Below are 9,415 nucleotides of genomic sequence, written 5' to 3'. Positions count from 1 at the left end.
ACAGCTCCACACTAATAATAATCAGCATGTGACCCCATTATCAGAACATTTGCTCTTCAGAGCATGTGCACACATTTTACGTTTGGTTGCCACCATGAACAGTGTTGAAGATCTTGTATACAGAAACAAGACGTACATTTGATTCACCTGTACCACGTGAACCAATTCACGAGGGGCTGCACACTGCCATTTGTTTCAGTAGTGCAGCAATGGCACTCTAAACCACACCGTGCGTTTCAAAAGGTGCAGGGCTGGTTCACGATTTTGCTGCACCCTCTCTTATGTCGTTGCTGACTTGCTGCAGATGTACAGGTGCAAAACAGCACGCATGTGCAAGTGCCATTAAAACCCCGCTTGCATGCATCTGCTGTGTCTATGCAAGCGTTGGTGTATGTACGCCCCGGAAGCCGATCTTGCCAGCAGTTCAGGACTTCTCAAACTTGCACACTCCACGCACATTAGTCGGAAAAATCGGAATGCCTGCACCACGTCTGCACTTGGACATTCGTTTCGAGTGTCGCGCTGTGCCTGCACCGAAGAATCGGGCTGCACAATTTCACAATTTTCTTGTGAACCGGGGTGAAGGCGAATCAAATGGACCTAAGCCAGCTATCTGTTAAAGGGTTAATGGCGCACACATACTGGGACAGAGTGAGGAACAACAGGACACAGCACTGAACTACAACTGGTACTTTATTGGAAGAGGCAACATATATGTAGACTGAAACAGCCAATGGGGAAAGCTAACAAAGCCAAAGACCGAAAAATTAAAAAGAATTCAGACATATCGCCCTCTGCCCTTTACAAAGTGTCATCCAGATATTCATTTTCTTTTTTGACAGTCACTGAAGGCGTCCTTACGCAATAATGTTTATCATGATGGATTTCGTAAGCTTCAATCACTTCACGTGTCAGCTTATCCTTCTCTTAATCACTACAATCCCTGTAGACCGGTCTACAAGTACAACTGCAGTGTAGCGACAGGTGGCCCGATACGACAGTCTTTCGAACCAGATACTTGCGCTCCCTATGCGTGTCATTCACACACCTACCTGACTGGCTAATACACCTTTTCCCGCAGTCCAAGGGGAGAGAGCAAATTAAACCTTCCTCGCAATTGACAAATTGAACCTCATCTGCAAAGGCGACAAGGATAGGACGAGCTCGTACAGCCCAATTATAGTAACGGTTATATATACGGGATCAGCTTTAGGTGATCAGTGGCGTCCACTCACCATCTTATAAGGTGCTTTGTTTAACGCGATGGCATTAAATATCCGGTGTCCAGCGTCGGACGTCGTTTCGGCAAAAATATCCGAACTACCCAGGCTCTCCATGTGCCGCAAAAAAGTTACTAAACTAATTGAATTTCTGAAGCTGAAACACGCAGAGAAATTGTGAAGTACCACTTACAACCTACGGACCTGATGGCGTCGGATTGTAATTTGAATATACGAAAAGAATTGTTAAGCGAAAGCTCAAGCGCCTTTTCTAGCATTTTTACCACCCATAGACAGGCAACGGCGTCCACCATTTACGAGCGAATATCTTGGAGGCCACGAAGCGGCGCGCTCTCTTCCAAACACATGGCGCTCGCCTCCGCCGCATCGCGGCTCACGCAAGAGGCCACGTTTCTACCGGAAAGCCCGCCTTCGTGCATAGCGTTCGCCGTCAGCGTTTCCCGGTAAACATAACGATTACTTATGCTGCAGTTGCGGGGAAGCGTGAGAAGCAGTCGGGGATCTTAAAATGCTGTCAGCGTTCCACTCAAAAGGCGAAGCTTAAGCGCCCTCCAAACATTTTCACGCCTACATTCCATCCCCGTGCTAATGCGCGAGCTCTGGTCGATTAATGCCACGAATAAAGGGATTTATAAATATTTCGCCGTGAATAACGTAAGCCTACGAAAACGTCCATTCCGGCCGTCTCCGCTAAACATTACATAAAGTGGTTTTTGGCGCATACATCGTATCTCCATGACGCCAATTTACGCGCTAAATAAGCGAATAAGCCCAGATTAATTTTCTCCAGAAAATGAAAAACCGATAAGCTGGCTTTTCGTATAAATCACTTCCCACGCAGGCGATGACGCCCATGAAAATATTGTCTCAGCAAAAAATAAGTTCTTTCGAAAGCGCTGGTTCGTATAAATCGTTTCCCACGCACCCGCTCACGACCGTTAATATAAACGAATAGGCCCAGAATAACTTTCTCTGAAAAACGAAAAAACGGTAAGCCTATAGCCCATGAAAATATCGTCTCTGTCTCGAAAACTATTCTCTCGAAAGGTCTGGTTCTTCGTATAAATTACTTCCCACGCACCCGCTGACGCCATTTTACGCGTTAAAATAAGCGAATAGGCCCCGAATAATTTCCTCTAAGAAACGGTAAGCCTATAGCCCATGGAAATATCGTCTCAGCCTCGAAAAATATTCTCTCGAAAGGGCTGGTTCTTTGTATAAATTGCTTCCCACGCACCCGCTGACGCCGATTTGCGCGTTAACATAAACGAATCGGCCCCGAATAATTTTCTCTAAAAAGCCAGAAAACGGTAAGCCTATAGCCCATGGAAATGTCTCTGCCCCTAAAAGTACTCTCGAAAGCGCTGGTATTTCGTATAAATTTCCCACACACCGCTGACGCAGATTCGCGCGTTAACATAAACGAATAGGCCCCGAATAATTTTCTCGTAAAAAACGGAAAAACAGTAAGCCTATAGCCCATGAAAATATCGGCTCAGCCTCGATAAATAAGTTCTCTCGAAAGCGCTGGTTCTACGTATAAATTGCTTCCCACGCACCCGCTGACGCCGATTTGCGCGTTAACATAAACGAATAAGCCCCGAATAATTTTCTCGTAAAAAACGGAAAAACGGTAAGCCTATAGCCCATGAAAATATAGTCTGTACCTCGAAAAATGTATTGTCTCGAAAGGGCTGGTTCTTCGTATAAATTACTTCCCACGCACCCGCTGACGCCATTTTACGCGTTAAAATAAGCGAATAGGCCCCGAATAATTTCCTCTAAAGAACGAAAAAACGGTAAGCCTATAGCCCATGAAAATATCGGCTCAGCCTCGATAAATAAGTTCTCTCGAAAGCCCTGGTTCTTCGTATAGATTGCTTCCCACGCACCCGCTGACGCCGATTTCCGCGTTAACATAAACGAATAGGCCCCAAATAATTTTCTCGAAAAAGAAAACGGAAAAACGGTAAGCCTATAGCCCATGAAAATATCGGCACAGCCTCGATAAATATGTTCTGTCCAAAGGTCTTGTTCTTCGTATCAATCGCTTCCCACGCCCCGCTGACGCCGATTTACGCGTTAAAATAATTGAATAGGCCCCGAATAATTTCCTCTAAAAAACGGTAAGCCCATGAAAATATCGACTAAGCCTCGATAAATAAGTTCTCTCGAAAGCGCTGGTTCTTCGTATCAATCGCTTCCCACGCACCCGCTGACGCCGATTTACGCGTTAAAATAAGCGAATAGGCCCGAATAATTTCCTCTAAAAACAAAAAAACGGTAAGCCCATGAAAATATCGTCTCTACCTAGAAAAATATATTGTCTCGAAAGGGCTGGTTCTTCGTATAAATTGCTTCCCACGCACCCGCTGATGCCGTTTTACGCGTTAAAATAAGCGAATAGGCCAAGAATAATTTCCTCTAAAAACGCAAAAACGGTAAGCCTATAGCCCATAGAAATATCGTATCAGCCTCGAAAAATAAGTTCTCTCGAAAGCGCTGGTTTTTCGTATATCAATCGCTTCCCACGCACCCGCTGACGCCGATTTACGCGTTAAAGTAAGCGAATAGGCCCCGAATAATTTCCTCAAAAGAACGAAAAAACGGTAAGCCTATAGCCCATTAAAATATCGGCACAGCCTCGATAAATAAGTTCTCTCGAAAGCCCTGGTTCTTGGTATAGATTGCTTCCCACGCACCCGCTGACGCCGATTTGCGCGTTAACATAAACGAATAGGCCCCGAATAATTTTCTCGAAAAAGAAAACGGAAAAACGGTAAGCCTATAGCCCATGAAAATATCGGCTCAGCCTTGATAAATATGTTCTCTCCAAAGGTCTGGTTCTTCGTATCAATCGCTTCCCACGCCCCCGCTGACGCCGATTTGCGCGTTAAAATAATTGAGTAGGCCCCGAATAATTTTCTCTAAAAAACGGAAAGCCCATGGAAATATCGTCTCAGCCTCAAAATATAAGTTCTGTCAAAATCGCTGGTTCTTCGTATCAATCCCTTCCCACGCACCTGCTGACGCTGATTTACGCGTTAAAATAAACGAATCGGCCCCGAATAATTTTCTCTAAAAAGCCAAAAAAACGGTAAGCCTATAGCCCATGGAAATATCGTCTCTGCCCCGAAAAATAGGTTCTATCGAAAGCGCTGGTGCTTCGTATAAATCTCCCCACGCACCCGCTGACGCCAATTCGCGCGTTAACATAAACGAATAGGCCCCGAATAATTTTCTCGTAAAAAACGGAAAAACGGTAAGCCTATAGCCCATGAAAATATCGTCTCTGCCTTGAAAAATATATTCTCTCGAAAGGGCTGGTTCTTCGTAAAAATTGCTTTCCACGAACCCGCTGACGCCGATTTACGCATTAAAATAAGCGAATAGGCCGCGAATAATTTCCTCTAAAAAACGGTGAGCCTATAGCCCATGAAAATATCGGCTCAGCCTCGATAAATAAGTTCTCTCCAAAGGTCTGGTTCTTCGTATCAATCGCTTCCTCGCACCCGCTGACGCCGATTTACGCGTTAAAATAATTGAATAGGCCCAGAATAACTTTCTCTGAAAAACAAAAAAACGGTAAGCCTATAGCCCATGAAAATATCGTCTGTGCCTCGAAAACTATATTCTCTCGAAAGGTCTGGTTCTTCGTATAAATCGCTTCCCACGCACCCGCTGACGCCGATTTACGCGTTAAAACAAGCGAATAGGCCCCGAATAATTTCCTCTAAAAAACGAAAAAACGGTAAGCCTACAACCCATGGAAATATCGTCTCAGCCTCGAAAAATATTCTCTCGAAAGGGCTGGTTCTTCGTATAAATTGCTTCCCACGCACCCGCTGACGCCGATTTACGCGTTAAAATAAACGAATCGGCCCCGAATAATTTTCTCTAAAAAGCCAGAAAACGGTAAGCCTATAGCCCATGGAAATATCGGCTCAGCCTCGATAAATAAGTTCTCTCGAAAGCGCTGGTTCTTCGTATAAATTGCTTCCCACGCACCCGCTGACGCCGATTTACGCGTTAAATAGGCGAATAGGCCAAGAATAATTTCCTCTAAAAAATGGAAAAACGGTAAGCCCATGAAAATATCGGCTCAGCCTGGATAAATAAGTTCTCTCCAAAAATCTGGTTCTTCGTATCAATCGCTTCTCACGCACCCGCTGATGACGATTTACGTGTTAAAATAAATGAATAGGCCCCGAATAGTTTCCTCTGAAAAAAGAAAAAACGGTAAGCCTATAGCCCATGAAAATATCGGCTCAGCCTCGATAAATAAGTTCTCTCGAAAGCCCTGGTTCTTCGTATAGATTCCTTCCCACGCACCCGCTGACGCCGATTTGTGCGTTAACATAAACGAAATAGGCCCCGAATAATTTTCTCGAAAAAGAAAACGGTAAGCCTATAGCCCATGAAAATATCGGCTCAGCCTCGATAAATAAGTTCTCTCGAAAGGTCTGGTTCTTCGTATCAATCGCTTCCCACGCCCCCGCTGACGCCGATTTACGGGTTAAAATAATTGAATAGGCCCCGAATAATTTTCTCTAAAAAACGGTGAGCCTAAGCCCATGGAAATATCGTCTCTGCCCCGAAAAATATGTTCTCTCGAAAGCGCTGTTTCTTCGTATCAATCCCTTCCCACGCAGCCGCTGACGCCGATTTACGCGTTAAAGTAAGCGAATAGGCCCCGAATAATTTCCTCTAAAAAACGAAAAAACGGTAAGCCTATAGCCCACGAAAGTATCGGCTCAGCCTGGATAAATAAATTCTCTCCAAAAATCTTGTTCTTCGTATCAATCGCTTCCCACGCACCCGCTGACGCCTATTTACGCGTTAAAATAATTGAATAGGCCCCGAATAATTTCCTTTAAGAAACGAAAAAACGGTAAGCCTATAGCCCATGAAAATATCGACTCAGCCTCGATAAATAAGTTTTCTCGAAAGCGCCGGTTCTTTGTATAAATCGCTTCCCACGCACCCGCTGACGCCGATTTACGCGTTAAAGTAAGCGAATAGGCCCCGAATAATTTCCTCTAAAAAACGAAAAAACGGTAAGCCTATAGCCCATGAAAATATCGTCTCTGCCTAAACAAATATATTCTCTCGAAATGGCTGGTTCTTCGTATAAATTGCTTCCCACGCACTCTCTGACGCCGATTTACGCGTGAAAATAAGCGAATGGGCCCCGAATAATTTCCTCTAAAAAACGGAAAAACGGTAAGCCCATGAAAATATCGGTTCAGCCTCGATAAACAAGTTCTCTCGAAAGCCCTGGGTCTTCGTATAGATTCCTTCCCACGCACCCGCTGACGCCGATTTACGCGTTAAAATAATTGAATAGGCCCAGAATAACTTTCTCTGAAAAAAGAAAAAACGGTAAGCCTATAGCCCATGGAAATATCGTCTCTGCCCCGAAAAATAAGTTCTCTCGAAAGCGCTGGTTCTTCGTATAAATTTCTTCCCACACCCGCTGACGCCGATTCGCGCGTTAACAAACGAATAGGCCCCGAAAAATTTTCTCATAAACGGAAAAACAGTAAGCCTATAGCCCATGAAAATATCAGCTCAGCCTCGATAAATAAGTTCTCTCGAAAGCGCTGGTTCTTCGTATAAATCGCTTCCCATGCACCCGCTGACGCCGATTTACGCGTTAAAATAAGCGAATAGGCCCCGCATAATTTTCTCTAAAAAGCCAGAAAACGGTAAGCCTATAGCCATGGAAATATCGTCTCTGCCCCGAAAAATAAGTTCTCTCGAAAGCGCTGGTTCTTCGTATAAATTTACTGCTACACACCCGCTGACGCCGTTTCGCGCGTTAACATAAACGAATAGGCCCCGAATAATTTTCTCGTAAAAAACGAAACAACGGTAAGCCTATAGCACATGAAAATATCGACTCAGCCTCGATAAATAAGTTCTCTCGAAAGCGCTGGTTCTTCGTATAAATCTCCCAACGCACCCGCTGACGCCGATTCGCGCGTTAACATAAACGAATAGGCCCCGAATAACTTTCTCGAAAAAAAAACGGAAGAACGGTAAGCCTATAGCCCATGAATGTATCGGCTCAGCCTCGATAAATAAGTTCTCTCCAAAGGTCTGGTTCTTCGTATCAATCGCTTCCCACGCCCCCGCTGACGCCGATTTACGCGTTAAAATAATTGAATAGGCCCCGAATAATTTCCACTAAAAAACGAAAAAACGGTAAGCCTATAGCCCATGAAAATATCGACTCAGCCTCGATAAATATATTGTCTCGAAAGAGCTGGTTCTTCGTATAAATTGCTTTCCACGAACCCGCTGACGCCGAATTACGCATTAAAATAAGCGAATAGGCCGCGAATAATTTCCTCTAAAAAACGGTGAGCCTATAGCCCATGGAAATGTCGTCTCTGCCCCGAAAAATAAGTTCTCTCGAAAGCGTTGGTTCTTCGTATCAATCGCTTCTTACGCACCCGCTGACGCAGATTTACGCGTAAAAATAATTGAATACACCCAGAATAACTTTCTCTGAAAAAAGAAAAAACTAAGCCTATAGCCCATGAAAATATCGTCTCTGCCTAAACAAATATATTCTCTCGAAAGGGCTGGTTCTTTGTATAAATTGCTTCCCACGCACTCGCTGACGCCGATTTACGCGTGAAAATAAGCGAATGGGCCCCGAATAATTTCCTCTAAAAAACGGAAAAACGGTAAGCCTATAGCCCATGAAAATATCGGCTCAGCCTCGATAAATAAGTTCTCTCGAAAGCCCTGGGTCTTCGTTTCAATCGCTTCCCACGCACCCGCTGACGCCGCTTTACACGTTAAAATAATTGAATAGGCCCCGAATAATTTCCTCTAAAAATCGAAAAAACGGTAAGCCTATAGCCCATGAAAATATCGACTCAGCCTCGATAAATAAGTTCTCTCGAAAGCGCTGGTTCTTCGTATCAATCGCTTACCACGCACCCGCTGACGCTGATTTGCGCGTTAACATAAACGAATCGGCCCCGAATAATTTCCTCTAAAGAACGAAAAAACGGTAAGCCTATAGCCCATGGAAATATCGTCTCAGCCTCGAAAAATATTCTCTCGAAAGGGCTGGTTCTTCCTATAAATTGCTTCCCACGCACCCGCTGACGCCGATTTACGCGTTAAAATAAACGAATCGGCCCCGAATAATTTTCTCTAAAAAGCCAGAAAACGGTAAGCCTATAGCCCATGGAAATATCGTCTCTGCCCCGAAAAATAAGTTCTCTCGAAAGCGCTGGTTCTTCGTATAAATTTACTCCCACACACCCGCTGACGCCGTTTCGCGCGTTAACATAAACGAATAGGCCCCGAATAATTTTCTCGTAAAAAACGAAAAAACGGTAAGCCTATAGCCCATGAAAATATCGTGCCTGTCTCGAAAAATATATTCTCCCGAAAGGGCTGGTTCTTTGTATAAATTGCTTCCCACGCACCCGCTGACGCCGATTTACGCCCTAACATAACCGAATAGGCCCCGAATAATTTCCTCTAAAAAACGAAAAAACGGTAAGCCTATAGCCCATGAAAATATCGTGCCTGTCTCGAAAAATATATTCTCCCGAAAGGGCTGGTTATTCGTATAAATCGCTTCCCACGTACCCGCAGACGCCGATTTATGCGTTAAAATAAGCGAATAGGCACCGAATAATTTCCTCTAAAAAACGAAAAAACGGTAAGCCAATAGCCCATGGAAATATCGTCTCAGTCTCGAAAAAGTTCTCTCGAATGCGCTGGTTCTTTGTCTCAATCGCTTCCTACACACCCACTGACGCCGATTTACGCGTTAATGTAAACGAATCGGCCCCGAATAATTTCCCCTAAAAAACGAAAAAAACGTTAAGCCTATAGCCCATGAAAATATCGGCTCAGCCTCGATAAATATATTCTCTCGAAAGGGCTGGTTCTTCGTATAAATTGCTTCCCACGCACCCGCTGACGCCGATTTACACGTTAAAATAAATGAATAGGCCCCGTATAATTTCCTCTAAAAAACGAAAAAACGGTAAGCCTATAGCCCATAAAAATATCGACTCAGCCTCGATAAATAAGTTCTCTCGAAACCGGTGGTTCTTCGTATAAATTGCTTCCCACGCACCCGCTGACGCCGATTTACGCGTTAATATAGGCGAATAGGCCCTAAATTTTTTCTTCTAAAA

The sequence above is a fragment of the Dermacentor variabilis genome, chromosome 7, assembly GCF_050947875.1.
Source record: "Dermacentor variabilis isolate Ectoservices chromosome 7, ASM5094787v1, whole genome shotgun sequence".
NCBI lineage: Eukaryota > Metazoa > Arthropoda > Arachnida > Ixodida > Ixodidae > Dermacentor > Dermacentor variabilis.
Note: the sequence above shows the minus strand (reverse complement) of the source record.